This window comes from Ostrea edulis, chromosome 3 (genome assembly GCF_947568905.1).
Source record: "Ostrea edulis chromosome 3, xbOstEdul1.1, whole genome shotgun sequence".
Lineage (NCBI taxonomy): Eukaryota > Metazoa > Mollusca > Bivalvia > Ostreida > Ostreidae > Ostrea > Ostrea edulis.
This window is the reverse complement of record NC_079166.1, coordinates 13,355,917-13,373,551: the sequence shown is the minus strand read 5'-3', so window position 1 is coordinate 13,373,551 and position 17,635 is coordinate 13,355,917. Positions and strand designations below refer to the sequence as shown.

At 33.5% G+C, this 17,635-nt stretch overlaps 1 protein-coding gene across 4 annotated transcripts in view; it reads right to left on the bottom strand.

Moving 5' to 3' along the window:
- LOC125677337 (uncharacterized) overlaps nt 1-12,276 on the bottom strand; it is a 54,147-nt gene extending 41,871 nt beyond the window's left edge. For 2 of the 4 annotated variants that reach the window (XM_056160104.1, XM_056160103.1), the window contains exons 1-5: nt 12,071-12,276; nt 10,079-10,160; nt 9,006-9,054; nt 7,588-7,641; nt 4,013-4,121 (exon numbers count right to left, since the gene is read on the bottom strand). The gene's annotated coding sequence lies outside the window, so the exon portion shown is untranslated. The remainder of the gene's footprint in view (nt 1-4,012; nt 4,122-7,587; nt 7,642-9,005; nt 9,055-10,078; nt 10,161-12,070) is intronic. The other 2 variants (XM_056160100.1, XM_056160105.1) reach the window with 2 other exon arrangements.
- Between the last annotated feature and the right edge of the window lie 5,359 nt (nt 12,277-17,635).

Here is a 17,635-nt window from a genome sequence, read left to right as displayed (position 1 = left end):
TAGAGGCGCTGAGGAAATTCGAACTGAATTTTGGGCAATTTGTTTTTGCGTTACGTGGAAAATATTTTCACATCATAGTGTCTGCACATAGACTGTTTGTATGATGGCCATTAAATATAGCCATATTACAACTTGTTTGTTTGTTGTATATATTTTTGGATCTACAACTGCTAAATTTTGGCATTTTGTGTTTTGCAACATTGTTAGGTTCAGGGGTTGTTTCTATGGAAACGAACTCATTTACATATATAAAAATTGTCATTTTTCAAACAGGAGAGACCTCCTTTCTATGATAAAATGATTTTCAGAAAAATCTAATTACTTTCATCTCAGCATCATATCCCCTTAATATATGAATCATACAGGGAGTGATTGATTTTTATCTTGCTTAACGTTTTGCTCGAGAGTATTTCACTCATATGGAGACGTAACCATGACCGGTGAAGAGCTTTTAAATTTAGGCTTATGCTTGGCAATTACGGCCATTGAGCAGTGAGGGTTTTTTAGCGTGCCACACCTACCGTGACACGGGGGCGTCTGTCTTAAGGTCATCTCCGAGGACCCGTGGCATTCACACTTAATGCCGAGCGTTTAGGAATTTAAACAGGGAATTAACAAAATGTAATATAATGTATTGATATCATGCTTCAATAGCTCTCTTATTCTAATGTTTATTATCTTGGATATCAAATAAAACCAGGTAATATTTTGTGTGTAGCGAGGAGGAGGGTTATTTTGCATCAAGCTCTGATGTCACCGCTCATTCAACAACTACAATTTTTTTCATAATGACCGCTTTAAATACAATCCACTGCACTACACCATATGCTCATATGTTAGATATTTCTACGCTATGAGTGATAATTGATAGTCATAAGTAATTGGAACATATTTATATGAATTGATATTTTGTTAACAAAAAATAAATAAACTATTAAAAACATATACGAAACCCGGCTTGATTTAAAGTTGCAATTTAGAAACGCTTTAAAATGTTTGTGTTTAGCATGTAAAAAATTCAAATAATCATCAAAACCAGCATAAATTTCCAGTATCTACACGTACGACTATTGGTGTGTGTACATGTACAAATAAAAAAAAAAAAGACCACTGAATTGTGCCCAATTGAGCAGAATTTTGGGAGATGCAATATACCCTTGCACTCTTTTAAAACTTAATCTTCTAAATGTGTGAAATACAATGTCCCTGAGAATGTTTACTGTCAAAACACGGGTGATACACAAAATCAGATAGATAACAACGCGCACAAGTTCAGTAGTTGGTATGTAAGTTGAATACAGGTGAACAAAATTGGAAGAAAAAGAACCATTATTAAAATATATGTAATAAACAATGTAATTTACTGATTTTTCCTTTCAGATCGGAACTTCCTGTTAATTACGAATAATTGTTTCTAGACAAGGAAATGTTTATGAACTCCAGATGAAGGAGTTTTCAGTTTTACTGTCCTCGGTTTCCTCGGCAAACCACTGCCTACTTTCCAGACTACTTAGAATGAAATTGTGATAAATTTTCACCCTCTCTGGACAGACATATAGCTCTTTTTCTGCCTTAAAATCGACAGCTTTATGTTCTCTTTCAAATATACTGTCTTTCCTCGATTCCTAAAAATAGCTTCTTTAACAAAACGAATAAAGCTTTCGGAAAGTATCTTACTTTTTCATTAGATTTAATATACGATCCCGATAGTTTCCGAAGCTACACGATAAACGATTTTCACGATAAACGGAAAACCTGATACACGCAACATACGATACACAATAGACCTGATAAACGCAAAACACGATAGAAAACGGAAAACCTGATACACGATAGGATAGGATACACGCACGATACGATAGGATACACGCACGATAAAGCACGATAGGAATGTCAAGAATAACGTTGCGGGCACTGTATCTATGTGTTTTTCCTATTCTGCATATCTAAGCTAAATTCTAATACTCAGCAGCAGTGTAAAACATGATGTGTTCTTAATACACAAATGTCCCTGAGAGTACTAATAATGACGGAAGCCTTTACATGTTACATTTAACATGATGACATGTCTGCTTGGGACCCAGCCATCAGTCAGAACCCTGAAGTTGTGAAATTCACAAGTTAGTATATCCCCTTTTGCTTCCTCTAAATTTTATACAGTATCAGCAAACTTAAAGACCATCTCATAATCAATATATGGAACCAAAACCAACATCCCTGGGATCATAAAATTTATAATTTTGGTAAAGGGCTCCTGCTAAATATTTATTTAGTTTCAATGTAGCATCAGCAGCATTAAGATATGCTATTTAAATGTTTTACACATAAACACTAGATGCCAAGTTGAGTCCCAACCCTGGAATCACAAACTTTACCCAAGGAAATCATGAAATGTACAATTTTTGGTAGAGGCCTTCCTGCTTTACATGGCTATGTATTTAAGTTTCATTACAGATGTGCAGTTGTAGAGAAGATTTGAGAAAATTAGTCAATTTCTATCAGTTTTTATCCCACCTTCTCCTTCTGTCCTAGGGGTGCAAGAATCCCGCAATTTACAATGACCCCCCCCCCCCCCCCCCCCCCCCATCCAAAAGATGCTTCATACCATATTTGAAAAGAATTGGAATGCAAATTATCCATAAGTTAAAAATACCCAATTGCTGACACACGACGATGAATGCAGATCTTCAACAATAGATCACTTTAGTAGCTCAGGTGACTTAAATATGCCCTTTGGACAACAGCAGTTTAATTTGATCTTTGACCAATATGTTCCTTACAGTTTTAGACAACATATTCATTCTTGAATCAAACAAAACAGATGTTGTCCTCGGACCCAGTCAATAAATGTATACCGTATTTTGCCGAATATAATACGCACTTTTTTTAGAGAATATTTTTGTGCCAGAAAGGGGTGCGTATTATATACCACAATAGGTTTTTGACCTTTTTTTCCAGATGAAACTCGGCGATTAAGTAGTGTAATATTTCACTCAAAGACCAAGGCTTCGGATACTGTACGCCTTTTCACGTTCACCTATTTATTAACTAGAAAATTCGACCTCAAGAAAATTACTACAGAAACGTAAAATTGCAGAAAATGTGATATATATACTTACAATATCTAAATAATTCAATTATCATGAAACAAACAGCCAATCAAATTGCATTGGATCTGACTATTCATTACATCGCATGCCGCCATTATTGAAAGCATGTGTACACAATAATGCCTTGACACGTGCTAAAATTGTTGGAAAATAATTTTGTCACTTGCTAAAAGTTTGTTTACTGTAAGTTTTATGAATAGGCCTAATTTTTAATGAAATACTTATTTGAATCTTTGAAATAACTATTCTTGCGTAAAAGCGTGTGTTTTACGAAGCCATTGTTGTGTACACTGCTTTTGTTAGATACCCCCTCCGGGTAAAGAAATACCTAACAAATTTTTTTTCCACACATTTTAATAGTCATCGTAGTTAACGAGGAGTTGATAATTTGCATCTTTGTACCTACCATGGTGTGTTGATTACAGTAAAATAAGCGATAGTTTAATTGTTTAATTTATTTTTATAACATCGGCTATTTGATTGATTTTAAGTTTCAACAAAGGAAATATCGAGTCAGTTAAGACTTTAATGCTACAAAATCTCGTGCTTTGCTGAAATGAACAGGCTTGTCCGGGTTGATATTTCCCTGAAGATTCTCATTGAAGATTACCGCGATGTAGACCTCATCTCAAAAAGTTTGCAAATTATTGTGCGTTGTTTAGAATTCATTATTTCTGCAAAAATATTAAGTGAAAATTAACACCAAGTATAAAATAAAGATTGCCGCTTGGTCAAAATTTTTGCTGCGTATTATACACCCGAAGTGCGTTTTTTCACCAACTTTTAGGCTCAAAGTGGGGGATGCGTATTAAACACCACTGCGTATTATATTCGGCAAAATACGGTAATTGTAAGTCTTCTCGACTGTTAAGAAATCTGCATGTACAACATAATATACAAACCTATACAGTAACTTGTCTATGGTCCTAACCTTTGTCAGAACAGGAAGTGAGATTTTGATGAACGTTGAATCCCCTCTACTGAAGGATACTCTGTGTGGTCAAACTGATGCTGAAGGAGGAAACATGAAAAAGTTACAAAGGATGACAAACAGATAAACTTTCAATAAATATGTTCACAAGAATTTTCAACTCAAGGAGTCGAAACACTGTGAACCTTAAAATACAGCATTATTTTTTCACAAGAAGAACAAGTTATATGTGTTTGTGAAACTCTATGCCCCCAGTATGGCTACGATCAATATTTGCAAATTTGACTGTAATTTTCATTAATGAACTTGACCTTAATCATACATATTAATTAACTCTTCCGGTCTCAATGCGATAATGATCATCTCTCAACTATAGATACACACATAACATCTCAAGGTGTACAATTTCTTCTCATCTTTTAATGTTAGACCATTATATAAATCACTGATATGTTTGATTTCACAGACAGTAGAGCATGGATACGATAAGTAATGCCCCGGTGTACATTAACTCGGGTAGATTAACACAGATTATCTAACATTCGTATTGTTGTGTGATTGACTCGGGTAGATTAACACAGATTACCTAACATTCGTATTGCTTTGTGATTGACTTGGGTAGATTAACACACATTACTTAGCATTGGTATTGTTTTGTGATTGACTCCGGTAGATTAACACAGATTATTTAACATTCGTATTGCTTTGTGATTGATTTCACAGTCTGACCAGCTGATTGGTAAAACAAGAGACCCATGGGATACATCGCTCACCTGAGTCACCTTGGCCCTACCTTTGTTCAGCTATTGAAATTTTTAAAAGATATCTTATCAGTCTTTATTCCCATGAAAAATTTGGACCTCATATTGTGGCCCCAACATAGCCCAAAAGGATGACAACATATGTGAAAATCCACATAACACAATGCTCATTAAGACTAAATGATCAGGATAAGACCAAGGTCATGGAATGATTTCTTACCATAAGAAATCTTAGGACTGTATACACATATTAATATGAAAGCTCTATATTAAATAGTTCAGGAGACATTGATTAGGTCAGATTTCTAAGAAAGTGGGTCAAGGTCACAAGATCAAGTACGGTTGTATCACAATGTCTTGTCAAATGGAATCTATATACAATAAATGAAAGCTCTACCTGGAATAGTTCTTAAGATATTTAATAGGATACTTTTTTAAAAAGTAGGCCAAATTCCACGGTCACAATATCAAAGGTCATGATATGAAATGAAAGGTCTTGCTATAAGACACCTACAGTGGAACCCCGTTATTACGTTCCCCCTTTATTACGTTAGTCCGCATATTACGTTGGAATTTCAAAGCACAAAACCATTTCTTAACAAACCTATATAAAATAGACCTCGTTATTACGTTGTCCTAAAATGCCGGGACTCGGTATTACGTTGTAAAAATTCCGACAAAAACGTAATAAACCCGTAATTATTCAATAATGATTCTCAAAATAATAAGCCATTCACACCTTGACTGCCCGAGGCAGTCACCACGTGAATTTCCTGGTCTGTTTGGGGATTAGAGACGCTCGACTGATCACGCTTCGATAGATCTAGTGACATCAATACAGGTGAATACCCCGTATAGAAGCCAGTGATAAACAATTAAATAATGTTTATTTAGAAATTGTACTCTATGAAATTTACTTCATTTTACATATTTTGATAATCAAAGAAATAATTTTTCAACCACCTGCGTGTTCAGCATAGTGTGATTACCTTCGCTATTAAAACTCTATTCACGGACAGCTTTGGTACCAAACAAGAAAGATTTATCGTAGCAATGTTACAACCGCTTGGGTAACTGCTTGGACATAGGTGACTAAAGGTGTTCAATTAAAAAAATTGTTCGTTGTTTGGACATGCAGCTTGGGTGTTCGTAACTCTCGTCCATACATACACCAATCTATCGGCCGACTCGTGCACGGCATTTACTTCAGTGAATATTTTAAAATCCCTTGATGCGCACGTGATTTTAGTGCCATCATTTAGCGTTATAAATGAAATCTTCGTGCATCATTATATTTTTTTTTATGTGGATTGCGCTTAAATTGTTCTCCGTGCATGTTTATCGTTGGTGAGAAGTGTGTAAGTGTTGGGTATCGTGTGCGTTTTGTGTCTATAGTTTTTTTTTTTTTTGGGTGGGATTTTTTTTATTGTGTTGTGTATTGTGTAATTAGAGAACTTAATAAAAACGATGTTTTGTTATTTTTTTAAATTCGAATGTTGAATACGAACCGGAACGAGTTATTGAGAGAAATTTACATGAACGCATTGTTTTAAAGTTGAACAAAATGGCGGTCCAAACGAATGCAGAAAAAGCAACGTTTATCAAAACATCCTTATGTATCCTACACCGAAATAAAGAAAAGGGATAAGAACATGAAGAATTACGGACATTAAAGATAAGATGTAAATAAAACAAAGTATCATATTCTTTTAAACAAAGAAACAGTAAAGATATATTCACACACCCCTTCACGGAGTACCAACGGACGATATACAATTTCCAAATGATAATTTTAACGGATTTCACTGGGAACGTTTATTACGTTGCCCCCGGTATTACGTTATTTTATCGTGACAAAATGGAAAACGTATTAACGGGGTTCCACTGTATATACAAAATACATATGAAAGATCTACTTAAAATAGTTCAAGGTATATATATTGAATAAGTCAGATATCTAAAAAGTAGGTCCAACTCCCAAGGTCACAGGGTCAAACTTCATAGAACAAGAGGCCCATGGGACACATCACTCACCTGAATCACATTGACCTGTATTGAGATTTTCCCTATATATTCACATCTAAAGCTTTGATCTCTATTGTGGCTCCAACCCACCCCCAGGGGCCATGCTTTTTACAAATTTGAAACTGTACTATGTAAGGAAGCTTTCATGTAAATGTAGACATTTCTGGCCAAATAGTTCTTGAGATGAAGATTTTTAAAGATTTTCCCTATAAATTTGTATGTAAAACTCTAATCCCATATTGTTACCCCATCCTACCCCTAGAGACCATGCTTTTAACAAATTAAAATCTGTACTATAGCAGAAATCTGTCATGCAAATTTGAACTTTCCTAGCTCAGTGGTTCTTGAGAAGATTTTTAAATGACACCACCCTATTTTTCCATTTTTTGATTATCTCCCCTTTAAAGGAACATGGGCCTTCATTTGTACAAACTTGAATCTCCTTCAAACATGGATGATTTGTATCAAGTTTCATTGAAATTGGCCCAGTGGTTCCGGAGAAAAAGAAGAAAATGTGAAGTTTTTGAACAGACAGAGGGACGGACGACAGACAAAAGGTGATCAGAATAGCTAACTTGAGAAAGCTCAGGTGAGCTAAAACAAGTTCACTTATTCAATTATTTCTCAAAGTGAAAATGATGTAATCTAATGCATATTCAATTGTTTTAAGGTTAAAGTGAGTTGCAGACAGACCAAAAACAGTTTCACTGACATCCAAATCCAGACAGAATTCTGTGTAGGTGTATATAGGAACCATTACCTTTTTAGCATCACCTTTCCGTAATGCAGGACCTCTAGGGAGTCCAGTATGAACCTAAAAACATCAAGGGATCACATTTATTTGAATATCACCATGGTGATAAAGTCACTTTGATCTGAATGAAACATTTTCTTACAAAACAAATCCCTGATCATGCTCACTGATAATCAAATACTACATTGAAATTCAAACCTCAAGTTAACAAGAAGCCCATGAGCATTAACAGTAACCTGAGTACCATACATGTATATAGGAAAGTGTTGTCTGTTGATGAGTGATTCTTTTAAACATGAAGAACTGAATGAGCTTCAGATTTTGTGATCAATCATCACATATTTGTTCAAAAGCCATGTTTGTCACATGTAGGATTTTTTCATTGTCTGATTACAAACTTGTCCACTAGATACAAAGTGGGAGGGATGGACAGAAGATGGATGTGTAGACAGACAGACACAATTTATGATTCTTACATACATCTAAACCTAACCTGCAGGGACCAATACTCTCAACTTCATTTTGTTTGCTTTATATTCAGTTTGATAGGTAAAAAAAAACTTCCAAGTTTATAATTGTTATTTTTTACTGCCTAAGACTGAATGACAAGAATTTTGTTGAAGAAACACTACATATTTAATATGTGAGACATAGAGGCCAGCCCTGATTCCCAAGTCCCTGACCCAAGAATATGAATGCTTGAAGATTTACTCCTGAATACCAATGATCACGGTAGCTCAGTGGTAGAACATTTGCATCATAACCGGGAGACCAGAGCGTGACAGGGAGGTCGTGAGTTCGAGTCCCGCTGTGTCCTGACCGTGTGAAACCTAAGATTCAAACATAGGTAGTGACTGCTCTTTTGTCAAATGCTCTTGAGAAGTAAGAGTTATTCCCATTTTCAGATATGAACTTAAAAATGGAGATATCTTGTTGTGACAGATATCGGCATGTTAAAGAACCCTCACTGCCACAGTAATGAGCACTAAGCATAGGTTTAAATTTGTGGTACTTCATTTACAGCTGGTGATGTCTCAGTTTGAATGGAATTTTTTCGAAGAGACAGGAAGCAAACAAACAAAACAGTATCTCTATCTGACAAGTTTCATGTTTAAAACTAAAAAAAAGATTTCAAATGAAATAATGCATCACAGGGGTGCAGGAGTCCTGAAATTTACAATGTCTGTTCTCATTGTCCCAAGAATGCTTCATACAATTGTTTTTAATTTTTAGCAGATGACACACGACGATAGACGGAAAACAATAGCAATAGGTCACCCAAGTGACTCAGGTGACCTTTAATAGCCAATATTATTAAGTTGTGATTAGATATTAACATACTCCTTAAAACACTCCAGGTCATTCATATCGAGTGTCACAAATACAGGTAAAATATACATGTAATAAAGAAACTTTTATAATACCACTCTGCTTTTATCTTCCTTTTCTCTTTCACACAGATGTCCTGGGATTCTGTCAAAAGTTATCTAAGTTGTTAATAATTTCATAACTCTATAATCTATGTTACAATATTTAGCATACATACAATGTTTGTTTCAGTTATTGTGAAGTGATGTACAAGTTAAGAGTTTTTGTCAAAGTGGAGTGATGTACAATGTTAGAGTTTGAGTCAGTATAGAGTAGTGTACAATTTTTGCTACAGTTTTGAGTCAAAGTGGAGTGATGTGCAATGTTTGTTAGATTTTGAGCAAATGCGGAGTGATGTTTAATGTTAAGAGTTTGAGTCAAAGTGGAGTGATGTACAATGTCCGTTAGAATTTGAGTCAATGTGGAGTGGTGTACAATTTTTGCTACAGTTTTGAGTCAAAGTGGAGTGATGTGCAATGTTTGTTAGAGTTTGAGCCAATGAGGTGGGATATACAATGTTTAAAATGCTTAAGTATACATGTGAGTTTAAACATGTTAAACCTGTTCTGATATCATAAAAGTTCATCTTTTAGTTAAACATGTTAAATTTGTTCTGATATCATAAGAACTCAGCTGTGAGTTCAAACATTTTAAGGTCTTGCCATAACGACCAATCATGGCACTGCTGTACTTGAGAAGAATTCTTGCCTATATCTATTCCCATTCAAAACCTTCATCCCTATTGTGAACCCTCACTATCCACATGATCCATGGGGATCTTGATTTGAGGGTACTAATTTGAACAAACTTGAATGTACACTACCTGGGGATCCTTGTATATTAACATGGCAGTACTACTTGAAGTCCTGTTGTTCTTGAGGAGAAGATTTTCAAAGATGTGTGTTATATATGCTCATGTAAACTCTGATCCCCTATTATGATCCCATCCTACCCTTGGAAGGCGTGATTTGAACAAACTTGAAACTACCCTATGTCAAGAAGCTTTCATGTAAGTTTCAGCTTTTTTGGCCCAGTGGTTCATGAGAAGATTTTCAAATGATTCCACCTAATTTTTCCATTTTCTTGATTATTTCTATTTTGAAGGGATCATGACTCTTCCTATGAACACCTTGATTCCCCTAAGGGCCTTCATCCTAGTTTTGAATCCTTTCGTCCCCCTTGATGATGTCACCACATCCATGTATTGTCACCTGTAAAAAAAAACAAAAAATGATATAGAGAATTCGTCACCTGTAGGAAAAAACCAAGAAATAATGTAGAGAATTCATCTTATGCGCTTCTACTTTAAATTGGCTCCATTCTCATGGTTCTTAATCTGACATAACAACAGAGAATTTATCTTATCTACTGCTAATTTAAACTGCCCCCGTTCTTGGATTGACATAACAATATAGAGAATTTATCTTATCTACTGCTAATTAAAACTACCCCATTCTTGTTCTGATATATATATATATATATGATCACTTATTCATACAGGCAACAAAATTAAGGGGATATACTCACTAAATGCGAGTTAAAAATTGATATTGCGAGTGAAAAATCACAAGTGATCACAATTTTTTGCAAGTGAAAAAAAGATCTTTTTTTCCGGATTTCCTCAGTTTATTGGCTGTACTTTGAAGTACGTTTACAATAATTTTGACTTGTGCATAGAAACACTTTACAGAATGAATATAAAAGGACTGAGAGAGTAAACATGGATCAAATAAATAACTTAGGCCAAGGTCATCTCAGTCAGTGATGTCGAAGACTGCCTACTTCAAGCACATTTAAATTTGGGAGTCTCAGAGATGTCTGATTTAAATACGACATGTTGATCTCGTACTTGTTTACTCAACAGTTAAACACATGAAAATGTTAGCGTCACCAGTGATTTTTCTTCATTTTTACAAGGGTCCTGTGGCTTTCGAATTGGGAAAAATTGTCGACATTTCAGTCAAATGGGGAAGAATCAATTTTATCGTAAATAAGTTTTAAAATCATATCAAACATCATTATTATCTTTATTTTACTCATTTAGGGCCTAATTTTCTTTAACCTTCTAAAATTTTCAATTATTCTATCCAAATCATCATTCCCATAACTCTTTGTTAAGTCTTGTGTATATAATACACAGCGAATCTTTTTTTTTTTTTCAAATACGTTTTCATTTCATAATTTTATTATTGGGAAAAATGCAAGCTATATTGGGGAAAATTTGACAATTTTTAAGAGGGGAAAGGGCTGAAATTCATACCCCAAAAAAATCACTGGCTTCAGGCGGTGTCCTGCGGTAGTATATAAACACTTTGAGTAAATTGAGTTCATATTTTTTTTTACTAAATTTTTTAGATGAAATTCCAAAAGTTTTTAACATATAGTTTGAATTGGCGCTAACAGTTTTCAAGATTTCAAACCATGTGATGTTGTAAATTAGGTGGTAAATCTCTGGACAGTGAGTATGCCCTATGACCCTCACCATGTACCAACATGTACATGTATGTTGTCTGATATAGAGACATGCTTGTTTTCTTAAATTCCCGTAAAACAGCAATTGATAGAAAAATGCTAGTAAAAGCTCAATAATCCTCTGGCGAAAATTTGATAATAGTGAATTTTTTTTTCGATCCCTGTTCTAAATTTGATTTAAACTTGCAATGTCCCTGTTACATCACTCAATGTTAATGAATCTGACTTTAATTGTTTTAAGTGACACTATCTCGGCCTGCCTAAGTAACATGGTCCTCAATTTGTCACAACTTTTAGTTTAGTTTAGTTTGAGGCTTTGAGTGATGTAACAAAAATTCCTTGATAGCGAATTCTTGATCATATCAAGATCAAAATATTAAGACAAGTAAGTCAGTTTTTCATACTTTACTCCGCACAAGTCACAATATAAAAGCCGGGGGCTACAGTCAATAGAATCTCGGGTTAGCGTGCACTTGTTTACGGTCGCCATTTTGAAATATCGCACACTCATACTTTTGCTATGTGTCCTAGGCCATGTGCCACACACCCGGACACCAATAACAGAACAAATACTTTGTAATTATCCTCCTGACCAGTATACTCACTATAGTAAACTGAATTATTATAAAACAACCCGCACTAGTCTTACCTTCTTCTTGAGCGTTGCTATGTACCCGAACTACCCTTGGACACTATCTTTAGATAGTTGGTAAAATGGGGGGTCGGTGTAATGACCTGATAAGTGTAATGACCTGATTGACCTGATGGGGTATAATTTAATCTCCGCTGAAGTATATATCAAAAAGATGATATTTTAAGATTTGTTCTGATTAAATATACACCTTTCTTTCATATGATAATGATTTTAAAAAATTATATGCGTCGTAATGCATTATAATTCATAATTTTCAAACCCGAGGGGTGTAATGACCTGATATTTAGTGTAATGTCCTGATTGGACATTTCTACAAAAATGATATATTTCTACGATGTTTTATGAACCCAAATCATTTATGTATATGAGTTGGTATATATCTTATGATATTCAATTATTTTTTTTTTTTATAATACCCGGTTATTTTTTATTATTTTAGATTTCAACTAAACCTAGGGTGTAATGTCCTGATATCGGAATGACCTGATGACACGATAGAGGGTTATAGAGTAATGTCCTGATGTACTGTTTTTATAGTAGACAAAGCTTCTTTCGGCGTTATTTGTTTTTATATTGAATATTTTCACAAACATTATTTTTTTGAAAATCGAAGATTTATAAATTAAAGATGGTTATTTGTTATTTTAAATTTGCAGAGGTGTAATGACCTGATATTGGAATAACCTGATGAAAACTGTTACGAGTATTATTGATAAATTCAAATTAAAGGATAGATTTGTTTAATGTTAATAATGATATGTTGATTGCATAATTTAGATAGTGATAGTACTGAGCGAAATGAAACATTGGACAAAACATTTGTTTCCTGAATTATATATCAAATAAATATGTCCATTCATATGTTCATGTAGCTGGAAAAAACATTGACCAAAAACATGTAAGAAGTAAAAAAAAACCTTTAAAAAAAATAATGTTTCAATTTCTGCTTGTGTGTAGAATGAAATTAAACAAAAACTATTTTATTATGCATGGATTTCCAAATTGGAACCATATAGAATTGGCATCCAATGATTTTGCATACTTATAATTTGGAGAAGTTGATAAAGGAAAATAAAGTATCCAATCCCGATAGTCCAAGTGACGAAAGCTAAATAATTTGGTAATTGTGAGTAACTACCGTTTATATTACCTGGCTTATTTCGACTTCAAGGCTGAAATACCGCGATGTAAAAACAAATTAATTTCAATTTAGCAATTAATTTTCAGAATATCAAAGGCACATCTTTAATCGCTGAAGATAAAGTATGAATGGTAGTAAAGAATTCGGTAACATCAAAAATAATTTAAACTATCACGTCAAATACAGATAACAAATTGCAGTTAATATTGCAGTTTTATACATATCTTGATTTATATTCGATAATCTTGTTATTTATATTTGAAAAATTGAACAAGATTGTCAAATATAAATCAAAATTTCCACATATAAATATCAAGATTATCGAATTCAAATATCAAGATTATCGAATTCATATGAAGCAAGATTTGTATAATATTACAACGTTTTACTTGGTAATTTTTCATTAATATTTTCAAAAGAAGAACTTGAATAATAATAAACACTGTTCATACGATAAAAACATGTAGAACTCTGGTATAATTCGTAAATTATACATATCTTATATTGTCATGCATCGTACATGTGTATGTCATAACATATATTGTTGTGATTGTGTACTTATCTATATTTTTTTCTTCTTGAATTTTGTATGCCCAACATAGCCCAGGATTGGATGAATGAATAAATAATTAAGATAAACGTTAGAAATAATAAATGAAAAGTATGACCTAAAATATTGCATGCGACGCACAAACAAATAATTTCAATATACCAATTTTTGGAATAGCAAATATACTCCTTTCAAAATGCCGAAATTAAAATAATCTTTATGAAAACTTTAGAAATAATCAATATATAAATACTACTTTTTTCATATAACTTTCAAATCAACTTGTTAAAGTAATAAAGCTATACGACACGTCTTATCAGGTCAATCTTCATCAGGACATTACACCGCAGAAAATCTCATCAGGTCATTCTTCATCAGGACATTACACCACCGCGGAAGAAAACTCGTTATAATACTCGTTTAAACAATATTTAATAATTATGTTTTACAACATATTAAATATAACTATTCATATAAAATAATGACTACAAAAAATAAATATATTCACTTAACATTACAGCTCAGATTGGTAAAATACTTCATCAGGACATTACACTAATTATCAGGACATTACACCCTTCGCTTTTGCTAAATGCGATAAAAAGGGTATTAAAATAAATTCTTGTAATTTCTTCTTTTCTAATATCATAAAGAATGATAAAACAAGATATAAGAAACAAAAATTATTTCAATACAACGTTTATTTCCTTAATAATATTACTTTATACCCCATCAGGTCAATCAGGTCATTACACTTATCAGGACATTACACCCACCCTAAAATGGGTAGTAAAAACCGGGCCGGGCCGGGTCAGATCACCTTCGTAATCCGAATTTTTTAGTTTTCTTCCTTATTTTATTTTCGTTTGGTGTGAAACTTCTTAATCATAATGTGGATGATACATTGGATCTTCGCTACAAAAATTACGGCATAATTTTGCTTCACTGTGAAAATAGGGTGGGTGTAAATGTAGTCCGGGACATATGTCCCGGGACATATGTCCCGCGATGTCCAATATTGATATTCGCCGATTTAACGTTTTATGTTAGTTTTTCGTTAAATATCTTACTAAATGTGTTTTAAGACAACACCAAGTGTCTTCATTGTGAATTTGGTGTATGAAAATTCCCTAATTATTTAATAAATTACTTTTATTTATTCTTTTGGGTGTAAAAGTAGTCCCGAAAATTTTACGAAGAAAACGCATTTCCGGTTTTTGTTTCTGCCTTGTTCATAATTAAAATAAAGTTTTAATGTGTTTTATTTGGCTGTTGATTTTGCTTGGATATTGTTTTATATCACAACAAAACGATTTATTAAATATTCCACTTGTTATATGAATGTTCGTCCTTCTTTCTATGGGACATCGCTTCGATGGTTGATCCGATACGAAAGAGTGTAAAAATAAAACCGGAACAAGGTGACAGTTTGAACCCGTTTTATGAATAGCTAGGCAAGTGTTTTAAAGAGTATGTTTAGTAAGAAAGTTTGATTATAATTGGTATATTCAAAATATTATGAATAATAATAGGTCAATAAATAATGAAAAGATATGTCTTGTTGAATATTCAGCTGTCCTCTCTACGGAATATATTTACATGTATCATTTTGAAGCGAATATGAATATAAATATTTGAAATTATTAAAAGTGTGTAAGGTAAATACTAAATTCTAGCATTACTATTAATCAATATACATGGTTTTACTAATTATTGACATTAAATGAGAGCTGCTATCAAGATTAATGATCATCTAAAATAATTATTCAAATGCAGAAGCGCGCACATGATTTAACGATGAGAAGTAAATTGATAACCCTGTTTTACTTTGGTAGACAAAGGTTGGCGACCACCATTTCTCTAAATCAACCAAAATCAATTATAATTCAGATACACACATATGAAAATGGTGAGCATTGAAATTGAATGGCCGAATTCTTTAACGTCATTGGGTGCCGAATTCCCCCCCCCCCCCCCCACCAATATTGAAAATTAAAATGTGTGAACAATATGCTTGTTGAGTTTCCAGTTATATGTAGCAAAGAACTGGACAACGTAATTACATTAGACATTCTTTACATGTCTTATTAACTTACGGCCAACAACCCCCATGCAATAGCTGTTCAATTATTGATCCTTCCACGATATTATATATAAATTAAATTACATTTAACTTCTATGAAATACATGTACATTAACATTGTTGCTAGATTATTTTGAGTTTGTAACGAAGTGATATATTATATTATAAATATTAATGATAAATACCGCCTTATTACCAGCCCTTACCTGAATGCGGATTTAATGTTTTCATCTCAGTCCGGTTTTTAAATTAATATCCCAATTAGCTGTGATGTCCCGAGGGAAAATGGGTTTAAAAACCGTTTATCAGATTAATTTGTTTAATCAGACAAAATAACTAGAAATAAGGGTGTCTTATGATTATCAACAGGACACAATACGTAAAGGTTATAAATGTTTTGTGCATAAACAAGGCGAAAACAAAAACCGGAAATGCGTTTTCTTCGTAAAATTTTCGGGACTACTTTTACACCCAAAAGAATAAATAAAAGTCATTTGTCAAATAATTAGGGAATTTTCATACATCAAATTCACAATGAAGATACTTGGTGATTGTCTTAAAACACATTTAGTAAGATATTTAAAGAAAAACTAACATTAAACGTTAAATCGGCGAATATCAATATCGGACATCGCGGGACATATGTCCCGGGACATATGTCCCGGACTACATTTACACCCACCCGTGAAAATATCAACGTTTGTTTATAGATGTTTTGCACACTCGGTGCCGCCATATTTAATTACCTAATTATATATGCGTGTCAAAGGTCATAGGGGAAAAAACGACTTAATCATGGACGCAGCCTTTTGACAAATCAACGACGTATGCTTTCTCCCCCAAAGCTTTTAATGATTTATCTCTTATATTATGATAGAATTTGTTTACATAATAGATAAAGAGGACCAAAGGTTTACTTTAGCATATCTTTTATGGAAAAGTTCCTTTCTAGAATTTCTATGAGAAACTATTTATTGGCACTAAAGTTGCTTTTCATACCCATGTTTGAAGATTCCATTTCATAATAAACAATCATTTTTACACTAAAAATCTTAATTCTGAATTGTACAAAAATGTAAAATTTCGATAATAGAGTCTACCCCTCTACCGACTACTGGACCCATTGTATTGTGATGTTTTTAGGGACAGGGGGTATTCATTATTAATGGTAATTTTACAAAGAAAATAGATTATAATGCATTACAACAAATCACGGCAGTATTATCCAGGCACATCATAGCGATCTTATTTTAATCAGATTGAGCGTCCCTTATCAAGGGGAGGGAGGGGGGGGGGGGTTTACAAAATATAAATATTGACAACTACTACGATCTATACAGATAATATTTTTAAAAAGGAAATTTTACAAAAAAGGGGGGGGGGGGACGAGATTATACGCACGACGACAAATTTTGAAAATCACTTGTAGTCTATATAGTTAGTGAAAGTCAGGAATAATTCAGGGCTTTTCCAACCCCCTTCTCTCCTTACACTCGTCAAATATACCTCCATCTCTTTACATTCGAACCCTCCTTTCTTAGAATCGTCAAATCCCCCCTCCTTTTCCTTACACTTGTCTTACACACCCCTTTCTCCTTACAGTCGCAAAGAGAAGTCGGTTGTTTAAATCAGACTACTGAAAATGGATTGACTTACAGTTGGGTATTGGGTGGTGAACCTAAATTGCCTGGTTTATAATTAGTATCCTTATTATTTGCAATAAAGTTTCTAGCTTTAATATATAGGCCTACATATGTTATACCTAAAAGTAAACTTTGAACTGGT